This window comes from Equus asinus, chromosome X (assembly GCF_041296235.1).
Source record: "Equus asinus isolate D_3611 breed Donkey chromosome X, EquAss-T2T_v2, whole genome shotgun sequence".
Taxonomy (NCBI): domain Eukaryota; kingdom Metazoa; phylum Chordata; class Mammalia; order Perissodactyla; family Equidae; genus Equus; species Equus asinus.
This window is the reverse complement of record NC_091820.1, coordinates 115,554,781-115,568,775: the sequence shown is the minus strand read 5'-3', so window position 1 is coordinate 115,568,775 and position 13,995 is coordinate 115,554,781.

Here is a 13,995-nt window from a genome sequence, read left to right as displayed (position 1 = left end):
GGAGGCCCTTATTTCTCACCACCTCCTGAACTTGACGCTCTGCAGAAGCAGGATATAAAGACTAAGACAGAGTTATTAACTATCTGGCTGAGTGTTGAAGGCATGTCTCAACAAACATACAGAGCCCCTTGGCAAAGACTGAGAAACTCACTGGTTCCAGGCATTTAAGGAAATCTTGGTCCAGTTGTTAGCTGACCACTAAGCTAACTAAGCAGAGATTTCTGTGTCCACATATATCAAAGAAGACAGACTCTACAGGAATTAGCCTAGAAAAGTCAAAATGCAAGCAAACAACAACCAATAGCAAAAAGAACAAAAGTGGAGAAGGTGAAGAATCTGATATCTAGAGTGGCTACATTATATTATTTAAAATGTCCAGTTTTCAACCAAAAATATAAGACATACAATGAAATAGGAAAATACAGCCCTTCACAAGAAAAAAGGCAACCAATAAAAACCAACCCTGAGAAAGCCCAGATTTGGACTTAGTAGACAAAGACTCTAAACCAGCTGTTTTAAATATGTTCAAAGTACCCATGTCAGGAGAACTAAAGGAAAGTTTGAGAATGATGTATCACCAAAGACAATTTAAATAAAGAGACAGATATAAAAAAGACCCAAATAGAAATTCTTGAATTGTAAAGTAAAGTAACTGAAATAAAAAGTTCAGAGGAGAGGTTCAATGTGAGATTTGAGAAGGCAGAAGAAGGAATCATTGAACTTGAAAGGTCAGTTAAAAATTATCCACTCTGGGACCAGGCCAGTGGCGCAGCAGTTGAATTCACACATTTCACTTTGGTGGCCTGGGGTTCACTGGTTCATGTCCCAGGTGCAGACCTGTGCACTGCTCATAAAGCCATGCTATGGCAGGCATCCCACATATAAAGTGGAGGAAGATGGGTGCAGATTTTAGCTCAGGGCCAATCTTCCTTAGCAGGAGGAGGAGAATTGGTGGCAGATGTTAGCTCAGGGCTAATCTTTCTCAAAAAAAAAAAGAAAGGAAAAAAAATTATCCAGTCTGACGAAAAGAAAGAAAAAGGAATGAAGAAAATGAAGAGAACCTAGGAGACCTGTGGGATGCTATCAAAAGTACCAAAATATGCATGAGGAGAGTCCCAGAAGGAGAGGAGAGAGACAAGAGCCAGAAAAAAAACATTTGAAGAAACAACAGCATAAAATTTCCCAAATTTGATGAAAAACATTAACATCCAAGAAGCTCAACAAATTCCAAGTAATTTCAAAAAAATTTACATCTAGACACATCAAAATAAAGCTGTCTAATGACAAACAGCAAATCTTGAAAACAGAAAGAGGGAAACAATTTATCATGTATAAGGAATCCTCAATAAGATTAATGACCAATGTCTCATCAGAAACCATAGAGGCCAGAAGGTAGTGGGATGACACATTCAAAGTGCTAAAAGAAAAGGACTGTCAACCAAGAATTCTATATCTAGCAAAACTATTCTTTAAAAATGAGGGAGAAATTAAGACATTCCCAGATAAACAAAAACTATGAGAATTCATTGCTAGCAAACCGACTCCAAAAGAAATACTAAAAGGAGTCTTTCTAGCTGAAATGAAAGTATATTAGACAGCAGCTCATATATGCGTGAGAAAATAAAGAGCATTGGTAAAGTTAACTAAATAGGTAAATATTACAGAGAGTATAAATGCATTTTTTGTAACTCTTTTTCTCCCCTAATTTGAAAGACAACTGCATGAAGCAATAAATACAAAACTGTTTGAAAGGCACAAAATATATACAAATTTAATTTGTGCAACAATAAAAGCACAAAGGAGTGGGTAGGAAATGAAGCCATAAAGGAGCAAAGTTTTTGTATACTATTGACATTAAGTTGGTATTAATATAAAATAGATCATTTTAAGTTAACATGTTAATTGTAATCTATATGGCAACCACTAAGAAAATAACTGAAAAAAACATAGTAAAAGAAATATAATAGGAATTAAAATGGTACATTAGAAAATATCTATTTAACACAAAAGAAGGCAGAAATGGAGAAACAGAGGAACAAAAAAGACATAAGACAAATAAAAAATCACAAATCACACATAATTAAACAGATTTCTTTACTGCAAGACCTCAAATATTTTAAAACATTAATGGATTTTATGAAGCTCCAATAAGGGGAGTATGCAACATACTATGCAGAATTTTCCAAACATACTTGGACATAGAACTGTTTTTTCAAAGGTTATTCCATAGGTCTAATGTTCTATTCAAAATACCCTTTAAAACATACTAAATTAAATCTTTATAACATAGAACAACAACAAAAATCTATTATCCTTTTTGTGATTCATAATTCATAGGCTTGAAAATGAATTTTGACAGTATTCTCAGGGCCTGAGAGGGAAATTTCTTACTATCTTTCTTTTGTCAAAAAAGATAAGAGTTTTATTTTATTTATGAGAGTTGATACTGGCTCATACTATATATTGGGGGGGAGATCAGAATCAAGCAGAGTGCAATGGAGAGAAGAGAAGTAGTTGCTTGGGCTTTTGAGGCTAATAGAATTACTAGCCACATAGGAGCTTTATAACACTGGTTAAGTTATTTAATCTAGTTAAGTCTCCATTTTCTCCTCTGTAAAACAGAAGGTGTTAATACCCAGCTCATAGGATGGCTTGGAGGAGTAGAAGACATAAACATCTAATTATTATATCAAACATCTTATTATTGCATCTGGCACACAATAAGCACTTAAGTATCACTCATATATTATTCCATGGGTAGCATGAGTAATATGTTATGGTAGGTCCAATAAATGCTTCCGTCAACATCCTACCAGTGCCATGACTTATTCTCAGAACACTCAGGTGATTATTTTCAGTTATTTTGTGTAAAATTTGCTATTAAATAATGATTGATCACATCCATGAGTGAAAATGCAGCAGCTACAATACAAATAAATGGTTCACGCGGAAGTTGTAAACTGTGTCTTCTCTTTCAGATTAGTAAGCATGCCAGAGGAATGCCTGTCTGTACAGAGACAGGCAGTGGGAGAATAAAGTGTCATGTATAAGAGGTGGATGTGAGTAACCATTGCCACATCCAGCTCTTCCCAGGGAAAGTAAGCCAAAGAACTAAAATAGTAAATACTATTTATTGAGCAGGTACTATGTGCTTAAGCTGTACTTTACCCATATTACTTCATTTTACCTTCACAGCAGCTTTATAAGTTTGTAAAACTGCTATCTCAGCCTTAAAAGGTGAGTACTATTATTATCCCTGTCTTGCTAACGGGGAAACCGAACCTAGGAGAATTGACTTGCTGTATCATTCAGAAAATATATTCAGCAGTTGTGAAAGTTAAATGAGAGATGCATATACACCATTTAGTATAATTCTTAGCACATAATAAGTGCTCAATACATACTAGTTATTATTATTCTAACTATGAGATCTTCAGAGTAAATATACTAATAATAGTTTTCTCATATGTGAAAATAGGACTAACAATGGTACCTATTTTATATGAAGTGTTGTGAAGATAAAATGAGATTATGCATGCACAGCCCCTGCACATACTAACTGCTCAATAAATGTTAGCTATTATCACCCTCATTTTACATATGTGGAAACTGAAACACAGAAATTGTTAAGCAGCTTTTCCAAGGTCATAAGAGCAATTATAGATCCAGGTCTGAATCCAGTAGCTAGAGACCATAGCCTGGGTATTTAACCACAGAGTAGTACTAATTCTTCATCTGATTAGCAGAGTTAGAGACAGTGTTCTGCAAAGCACCATTTAAATGCACATATCCCCTCTGGGAAGGGAAGGAGGACCCATTGCCTTCTCTTCTTAGCACATCAGCACAAATTGATTCTTAAATTTAGCTACTTGTCACCTCAGGAGGCCCAGAGAGACTGCCCACAGGAGAAAAGAGATGGGACTGTAACATTTAATGAGAACTAAATGGGAGTAATCATAGCAGCTACAAGCCTTAGGTTATAGAATATGGACATTGTGTCAGAAAGAGCAAGTTCCAGAGAAAGGATATCCAAATGAGTGGGTACCAAAACTTAATTCCTTCAAAGACCAGTTCATTTGACTCAATGTTTTTGTTAGACTAGGTGCTGAGCTCTCAATTTTAATTTCATGACTGAATACTGTCTTTGAGCCCAACTCATTTAATTCCCAGCAGTTGGACCAGGGTAAAAAGGACAGTTCCATCCACCTCCACAAGGAGCCCAGATTCCTACCGTATGGGAGGAATAAAGTTCAGCTAATATCCACAAAAGTATTGTTGAATGTAAGCCTTCAACTGCCCAAATCAAATCTCAGGTCAACAAAGCTCCTTTCACAGTTCCTTATTTTACCCTTCCCCTTTCCATTGCCCACTGTGGTTACTTATACCCTGTGATGTAAGGCCTAAAATTAAGGCCCAATATTATGTGCTGCCTTGACATCTGGTGAAGTTGGGAGGGACTCAAATGGCCTAGTGGCATGTTCCCCTCCCCACTCTGCTCCTGCAGATAAAGTATCCAAGCTAAACAACACTCCTTATCAAATGGACCAGGTGCAGTTTCTGCTTATCCCTGAGAAGGGGGTTTCAGTTCCCTGCCAGGCCCATGGAATTATTTAGACAAGACAATCACAATTTCCTGTGGGTACTAGGTGTCACCTCAACCTCTTGATACTACAAACCCTGCTTCCCACAGGCCCTACTTGTTCACTCTGTTCCCAAGTACAACTTTCATGTGGCCCTGCATAGCATCCCCCCAGGCTATGAGTATATGTGACTAACAAACTGCTATCCATCTCACCTGTCCAGCATCTGATGTCATGTGTTTGGCAATCCACATAGCCCTAGGGCAGGAATCACTCCCTCATCAATGAAGTGAATAGGAAACAAAACAACTGGAATCATGAACAGGATGGTCCCACTATGACCAACAACATCTGGTAAGCTTTACCTAACTCTTCTTGGCTAACTAACTGGCTCCATGATACAATGAAGGCCACCTAAAATGAAACTGCCAATTGCTGCTGGGCTTGTGCTTTGGCCCAAGCAGCACTTTGTTGTATTTGTTGAATGTTACCATCTCTCTCCACCTTCAAATGCTCTCGTCCTCAAGAGGAGAATTGGTATTAGCTGACTATACCCTAGCATGATTTGTTAGGTTCAACCTACGTTTGAGAAGTGGTCTCTGTGGCTCTTGCCTATAAAGGTGGTGATGACACAGCACCTCAAGTTGGCACTTGTGTTCTGCTTACGAAAGGTCAGGCTAGAGCTCTCTGGGCACGTATAGCCTCATGACCATCAGTGACTGCTTGGGGCAGCCATATGGACATTGCTTGCGACTGTGCACCCCTACGATGGGCTGGAGAATGGCCCTTTGTTAGGTTTGTGGGAAAGAAGGAGACTATCAAACTGGGGAGAATTAATTATGGCATTTCCAGTTGCCTAACAAGAGTCTTTGTTGTTCAGGCAAGGTGGCAGCCTTGTCCATTTCCTATGCTGCTGTTTCCTTTGCTGTTATCATGTGGGCTCTCTTGATCCCCAAAGATATCAAGGTACATACTTATGGTAGTCCATGGCCCAGGTGCTGATGAGAAAAAAAAATAGAAAGGAGTATTTGGTATCAGCCCTCCAAAAACACCAAAGAAGGTGAATTGCTCTCCCAACACAAAACCCTTCGCCAGTGTGCCTGGGCTTTGCTTAGTGCTGCTGCTTACCAGCTAGTGAAGCACTAATCTTGTGATCATGGGGATTAATGGCCCTCATCTGGTCCACAGACAAAATGACTTTACTGGACTTGGACTGTGACCTAGGGAGGCTGACTGACACTCCCTGGAGAAGGAGGAGGAAACCTATGAGGTGAGCCACTGGGCACTCAAACTTTTCTCCAAAACCAACCAGAAGACCCAACTATGGGTGATCAGATGGAGACAGAAACTGAAAGCCATCATTTCATGTGACTAGAAATCCAACATACTTTGAAAAAAATCCTTACAGAGAGAAAAGGAAAAAAAGTAGCCATTAGGTGGTACATTGAGGTCCACACACCTAATAGCAGACAGTTCACCAGGACCTTTAAATATCTTTGCTGCCACTGCCTATCACTGTAACAACAAAGATCCTGGTCCTCAAGGTTATGGGGGAAAACACCCATGGCACTCCTGTAGGACAGTAAAGGGATTAATTCAAACCTGACTTAAGCCTGGGATCCTTAAACTCTACAAAGCATCCATTGCCATCAGGACTCATAGCCCTGGCAATATCGATATGAGGCTTTCTGGAGGAAGATATTTATAAATATGAGCAGGATAGAGGGGACACCTCTTAAGGTATATCAGGTTAGGGTGGGGAAATAGAAAAGAAAAAAAGAAACCTGGATATAAGGAAAGAAACAAGGAACTGAAACAGAGGTCTACAATTTGACCCAATTGGGAATTCAAAATTTACCAAAAAAATTTATACAAGAAAAAGATAAAAAGTTGCTGATTGGCTTTTATACCTCTGCACACAGGTTCTGAATTAATCTACAGAAACATACTGATTAGCAAGCCTTCATGACCTTAATCAATACTGGGGCTCAGATTACAGTTATACCTGAGGATCTCACTAAATTTAAACATGGCACACCCTGTAATCTTAGGGAAAGCACTGAATATAAAATAAAAGACAAGTATATATGCTTCACTTTAACCACTGAAACTATTCCTTTGCGTAAATTCTCTATGGCCATAGCACTCTCTGGCCTAACGTTAGGACAGATCCATACTGAGTATAGACACTCTGACACAATGAGTAATAAATTAAAACTAAATTAAGTCTTTGACACAAATTGCCTTGAGAAAATGGAATTCCATGGATCATATCCCCAGTTACAATAGGTAATATGGCCAAATATAAATTAAAACAGGGCCTTTAAGGATTGGAATCCCTTATATAAGACCCATATAGTGAATGGGGTGATTATCCCCATTGTTTCTTTGAACAGTCCATTTGCATGTTCTTAAGCTTGGAATGAGTGGCATCTCACAGTGGTTAACACAACCTTAGTAGTGTGGTCCTATCCATTAAGGCTTCCATATCCAATAACCAATATTATCAAAATTACTAACTCCATCCAGTTGGCAACTGGAATATAGTTTGCTATTATACGTTTGGCCAATATGTTCTATTTCGTGACTACTTCAACAGCCTTTCATTAATAGTTTGCCTTCATGTCCAAAAGGAAATGATACTTGGCTACCCATGGGGTACCTCAGCAGCCTTGCCATCACACACAGTCTTTATAGACAGTATCTTAACTGCATCAATCTTTCTCCATGAGCACAGGTGTATCATTACATGGATGGCATCTTTTGAGGAGAAAATTCATTTGCCACATTTATTCAGGACATACAAATATAAAAGGGCTCACAAAAAGGGATGGGCCATTGTCCCATATATAGTGGAAGGGACATGCCATCTTGGTTAAATTCCTAAAAATTACTTGGTAACCCAAGGGTTACTCCATCCCTGACGCTGTCAAAAGGCAACTATGGATCCTCTATGCACCCTCAATGTTAAAACAAGCCCAACATCTTTTAGGCTTTTTTGGGCTCTGGGGGCAATGTATTTATCATTCAAAAATTTTATTTAATCTCACTTATGCTGTTACTTGCAAATCAGCCCACCATGAATGGCACCTCCTCCAAAAAAGGCTTTAGAATATGTCCAAATTGCCATACAATAGGAACTACCATTAGTGCCCATCAGACTTCATTTTAGAGGCTTTAGCAACCTCCTCTCATGCCTCATAGGGTCTCTGGATCACCCATGATAACTAAAAGCTGCCCATAAACTTCTGATGCAAGAAATTGCCCTCCTTGGCCAGATGCTATACACCATTAGAGCAGTAATTTCCGGCCACCTACTCAGGTCTTTTGGAAGTTTAGGCTCTCATTGGCCCTGGACCCACAACCCTCTGCACTCAGCTGAGCATTAGACCTTGGGTTATAAAAGCAGCACTTTGAAATCTTGGCATTGCTACTAAGGCCTTCTTGCTACAAGATGGAGCCAAACCTGAGCCTTCTGGCATATCCCACCTTTAGAAAAAGGTGACTTCCCCCGCTCTCACTTCCTTGCCAGATGCCATGGTGCTGGAGGCGTTACCCCTCTTCCAGACCTCTTGGCTACCCAGAGAGTCCCTTGGGATCAACTGAGTGAACAGCAATGAAAGTGTACACTTTAGGGATACTACTGCCATTATATAGGTGATGGAGCTCAGTGGGGATTTGCTGCTTTTTCATCCCTTAACCAGGATATCCCTGATAAGGGACCAGACCTAAGGGTCAGCACAATTGGCCACACTTCATACAGTCACCTCAGCACTGGATGCCCTAGCCAGCAAATGGCCCCACCTGCACATTCTTTCAGACTCTTAGGCCTTTGCCTAAAAGTTTTCCCCTCTGGGGTAAAGAACTCTGGGAATCTCCTGCCTAACAGATACCCAAAATATGAATCAAGGTAACAGAGGTTTCTATGATATGAAGGCCATAATATAAGCCCTTACCAGGACATTCCTTATCCACTTCAGAGCTCTAGACATTGCTGATCGTGACCAAGACGCTCATTTCACTCCTTGGAATACACAATGCTGGGCTCTTGAAAAAGGCATTCAATGGAACTTCTACCTCCCCCATAAGCCCCAGGCAGTTGGTTTATTTAATTGAGGAAATATAGGCTCCTCAAAGTACTCCTATTTTAGTTAAAAAGAGTCAAATGGACCCCCTTCCAGGTATCACTATTGACACAGATATTAGTCTAAATTCACACCCCCTGGGGACATGTTCCTATTATCATGCCACACAAGTCTCTCAATTGGCTTTATTAGCCATAACGGGAGATACCTCTAAAGTTCATGGTTTTTACTACCACCTTAACATGTGGTCCTCTCCCTTTTGGTCAAGGGCCCACTTTATTTCCTAAGGAGGCACTTCACTTACTCCCTAGAAGTCTTAGTCATCACCTAGCTTTAAACTGATGTCAAGGAATCAAGGGGTCAATTGTTGTGTAAGGCCTAAAATTAAGACCCGATATGATGTGCTGCCTTGACATCTGACAAAATTGGGAGGGCCTCAAGTGGTCTAACTGCAAGCTTGCCTCCCTAGTATGTTCCTGCAGATAAGCCCCCCTAGCCAAACAACCCTCCTTATCAAGGAGACCAGATACAGTTCCTGCTTATCCCTGAGTAGTGGATTTCAGTTCCCCGCCAGCCCACAGAATTATTCAGACAAGCCAAGCACATCCTCCTGTGGGAATGAGGGGGCACTACACCCTCTTAATACTACAAAACCTGCCTCCTACAACCCATGGTTGTTTACTCTGTTCTTTAATGCAACGCCTGTGTGGTCCTGTGTGGTATTCTGTGTTGTTCTCACCTGGGCTGTGAGTATATGTGACTAATAACTACTGTCAATCTCAACTGTCCAGTATTGAGTGTCATGTGTTTAGCATACTCATAACCGTAGGGCAGGAATTCCTCCCTCACCAATGGGATAAATAAATGATTAAAACACACCATTTCATTGGGTCACCAATAAGCATAGATGAATACCAAGCAGCTATGCTTCCAGGAAAGCCTGTCCTCTGCAAGGCATAGAAAACGAGGAGTTTGGTGGGGGGAGAGGGGCAGGAGGCAAATTTCGTTTGGAAGAAGTACAAGCCATGTCAGGGTAAATATGGATCATGTGGGAAAATGATGTACAAATGAATCAGATTTGTGAAATGTAGGCTACACAATGTTCCTCATCCCAGACTAAAACTGTAAGTTGTGAGAATTAAAGGTAGTAAAGTAAAAAGAGAGCAAGCAGGGGAGTTTAAACATCACTTTCCAAAATGTTCTTAAGGAACCTGTGAAACAGGAGGCAAATGAGTTAAAAGAGCAAGATAGCGGGTGGATAATGCACAAATACACGTTTAAATAGAAGTTGGAGGTTTCTTTAAACAGAGGAAAACATGCATTTGTAAGAATGATAACAAGTGAGAAAAAGTTTGTCATAGATGGGCAGGAAGCATGTCTTTATTCTTTTATTTTTACACGTGCTCACAGACCCTAATGAGCAATGGGTCCATGCAATGAATATAAAAGCTCAATAACAGATGTTAGAATCATCCAATCTACTAATCCCTTACGCTCAAATTACAAATTCAAGATTGTTTTGCAATTTTTCTCTACCACTATATTACATTTAATTTATTTTACCTGGAATAATTAACCACCCCGAATAAGAAAGGATCTCTGCTTAACATTTTAATAAGTATTTTTATGGGCTATGTATTGGAAAGCTAGGATTCCATTAGGCTCTTTTAAAAATTAGATTCAGGGCTGGGCTTTCCCTTTTAGTTTGAAACTTGGCAGCCTAAAATAAGAGCAAAATAAAACTTTGGAAAATTTGATTGGTCTCTACAGCTATTTCCAGGAAGTTGCAACACAACTTTTGCAGCGAGCGTTAGCTAGAACTTCAGATGACAACATCATAATTCCAGAGCAGGTGAATACCTCCAGCTCTGAAGTCAGTCTTCACCTGTCTTATGAAACCAGCAATGGGACAAGAAACACATATGAGAATCATTGTGATTCCCTCCCTGGAAGTATTTCTGATTTAAGTATAACAGCTTCTTAGTGCCTGTTACATAGCAGCTGGGTGATCTTGAGATTACAAGGAACTCCCTTCCTGCCCTGCTGCTCCTGAATGAGATTTCCCTCAGTTGTCTGCACCTGGGATAGATCCACTTTGCTTTTCACTTTCCCCTAGGATTGGAGCAGTCTTTGAACTTTGCAAAAAAAAAAAAAAAGAAAGAAAGAAAAGTAAACGTACCTAAAGCACTAATATAACTGACTGCCAAATGAGAGGCGTTACTTTGACTCTTAGGAATACAGAGTTGGGAAGTCAAGAAATGAAGGACATTGTCTTTGGTTTGGTTTTTTCTCCTCACTAGCATCCAGCAGAGTTCTAAGTACACAGCAAGTGGACAATAAATTCCTAATGATTGTTTTTCTACTGAATGTGCAAATAGATGGCTCTAAAGATTGCTCTCTACTCATAGAGTAGGTTTTTTTGTCAGCATGATCCATTTCTAATCAGAAAACTCTCAAACCCAAACCCAATGCTGGCGAATAGAAACCTTGACAATTCATCCCTATATTCTCTCCTTAACAATACATATTTACTTGCTTTTTTCTCCGAGGTTGGATGAAGGGCAGTCCTACTTGCTGGTACAGGGTGAAGCCTAGAACTTTGGCTCCAAATCTGTAGATCATAGATTCCTGGGCAACTAAGAAGTTATCTATTATAACTGGTATATGAATCTAGAAGCAAATTACAGTAATTTGTTCTGCAAACAACAGAATAGACTAGAAGTAAAACAGAAGTAAAAACAAAAATGGTTTTCATCCATTAAAAAAAGTTGAGACATATTGGTCTAGATAAACACGTAGGTACTCTGCTAATTCTATAGTTCCACTGCCAGTGAAATATAAAACAGTTAACAGATAAAATTTTTTAAGTTCCAAAAAAGTAAATTTTAAATTAAAAGCTCTGACATTTCATTTTCTTTTTTTTTTCAAAGATTTATTTTTTCTTTTTCTCCCCAACCCCCCCACCCCCCGCAGTACACAGTTGTATATCTTTTCAGTTGTGGGTCCTTCTAGTTGTGGCATGTGGGATGCCTCCTTAGTGTGGCCAAATGAGCAGTGCCATGTCTGTGCCCAGGATCCGAACCGGTGAAACCCTGGGCTGCCGAAGCGGAGTGCACAAACTTAACCACTCAGCCATGAGGTCGGCCCCTGACATTTCATTTTCTGATTCATGCTCTTGCTCTAAGTGTCTCACCCCTGATTTTGCAACTTTCCATGTAGTTTAATGACAAAAGCCTCTAAATGTTAACAAAATCCTTGATTCTCTTTATTTTAAAAAACATGAACATATGCAAAAGCAAGATACAACATTGCATATGGAGTTCAATCTCAATTCTGTAAAAGAAAAAGACCAAAGGAAAACAAAGTGAAATTATGGCTGACTTGTATTTCCTTCTTTATACACTTCTGTATTTTGAAAATTTCTATTACAAACGCAGAAACAACTTTTATAATAAATAAATGCCTTGTAAGTTCTCTTAGGAGAAAGAAATCAGGAATAATAATTAATAATAATGTAATGTTACAAATCCAAAAGGGTTTTGAATTCCTACTTTTTTTACTAGGTCATGCTGATTATCAAAAATCACATTTAACTTTCCCTCCTGGGATTGTTACTGGCTCTTAGTTAATATCAGCCCTGATATTGGTTCCCCTACAGTGAACCCGGCATATATGGGTTAAAACTAAAAGCACACATTTCCAGTCCCCTGGTTCTTTAGTTACACTCATATATAAATGCTTGTTTCTTTAACCTCTGACTCCCTGAGCTTTACAACCAAACAGAAGTTACAAATTGTTAAAGCTCAGATGGACTCAACGCTGGGCTCCCACTAATGTTGTAGCTAATCACAGGACCTTGAAGTTCTTTTACAGAGAAACTAACGTACAGGGAACATCAAGAAACTGAAGCTTCCCAGGCCCAACTCGTTGGCTTCCTGACATCAGAGTCGATCTTTCACCATGGAGATAAACAGCCAAGGACACTCATCTGAGAAATTCTTTGTCTCCTCCACCAGAAGCAGCCTCAGACACAGGCTCAAGGGAAAATGCTGACCAAGAAGGCCACAGCCCCCCTCCCGTACCTAAAACCCCAAATAAAAACCCCTACCTGTTTCTTAATAGGGAGCTAGCAATCTTTGAGACACCAGCCCTTGCTTTGCTCCCTCTGCTTGGCAAAGTAAAGCCTTTCCTTTTTCACCCAAGACTCTGTTCTCATTATTTGAATTGGCATCAGGACCAGAGACCGAACTTTCGGTAACAGGATTACTTCGTATATTGTTAACCAAGTCAATGCTACTGGAAAGCTAGAGTAACCAGAATGTTTTGGGGGATTGTGCATTTGTATCTTCTGTCTTCTGCTTGCATAACAATGAGTAAGAAAAGGTAAGTAAAGGAGACTCTACTTAAGGACATATTAAAATTTTCAGCAAATAAATTCAACTCCTCCAAAAAACCAAAAACAGGATCAGGATCATTTTGACTTAAGCCTGCATCCAAGAACGAAAAGTGCCCAGTGAGTCATCAGGTTTTCATGTTAAGTGCATGTTACTAGACTACTGACATTCTTGACAATCTCCAAATTCAAAAACGCTATGACAGAAAGATTTATAAGGAGCAAGTTGAAAATAATGTCTCATTCCAATATCTTTTATATTTGGATGTTGTATCTGTCTTTCTCCAGGTTTGAAAGGTCTGCCTGTCTGTTAGTGAAACTGGGCTATCTCAGCAAATAATACTTGGATAAACCTGTAGTCAAAATGCCCTGGATTTTTCTGTGTGGGAATCATTTGGAGAGTACAACGTGAAAAATAACGAAATATATCAAGTGGCTATGTTGAATGATTATATACCTAAGAGACAGATCAGCTAAGACATGAAAAAAAATTTATTTTAGCTATGTGTAAAAATGCAAGGTAACAATGTTGAAATTATTGAGGAACTGCCAAACTGTTTTCCACAGTAGCTGCACCATTTTACACTCTCACTAGCAATGTAAAAGTGTTCCAATTTCTCCATATCCTCACCAACACTTGTTATTTTCCTCTTCTTTTATTATAACCGTCTTAGTGGGTGTGAAGTGGTATCATGTGACTTGACATGTTATTGTAGGCCATTTGTATATCTTCTTTGGAAAAATGTCTCTACAAGTCCCTTGCCCATTTTTAAAAATTGGGCTGTCTTTTTGTTGTAGAGTTTCACGGGTTCTTTATATATTCTCGATACTAGACTGTTATCCTATATATGACTTCCAAGCATTTTCTCCCATTCTGTGGAATATCTTTTTACTTGCTTGATGGTATCCTTCTGAAGCACAAAAGTTTTTAAATTTA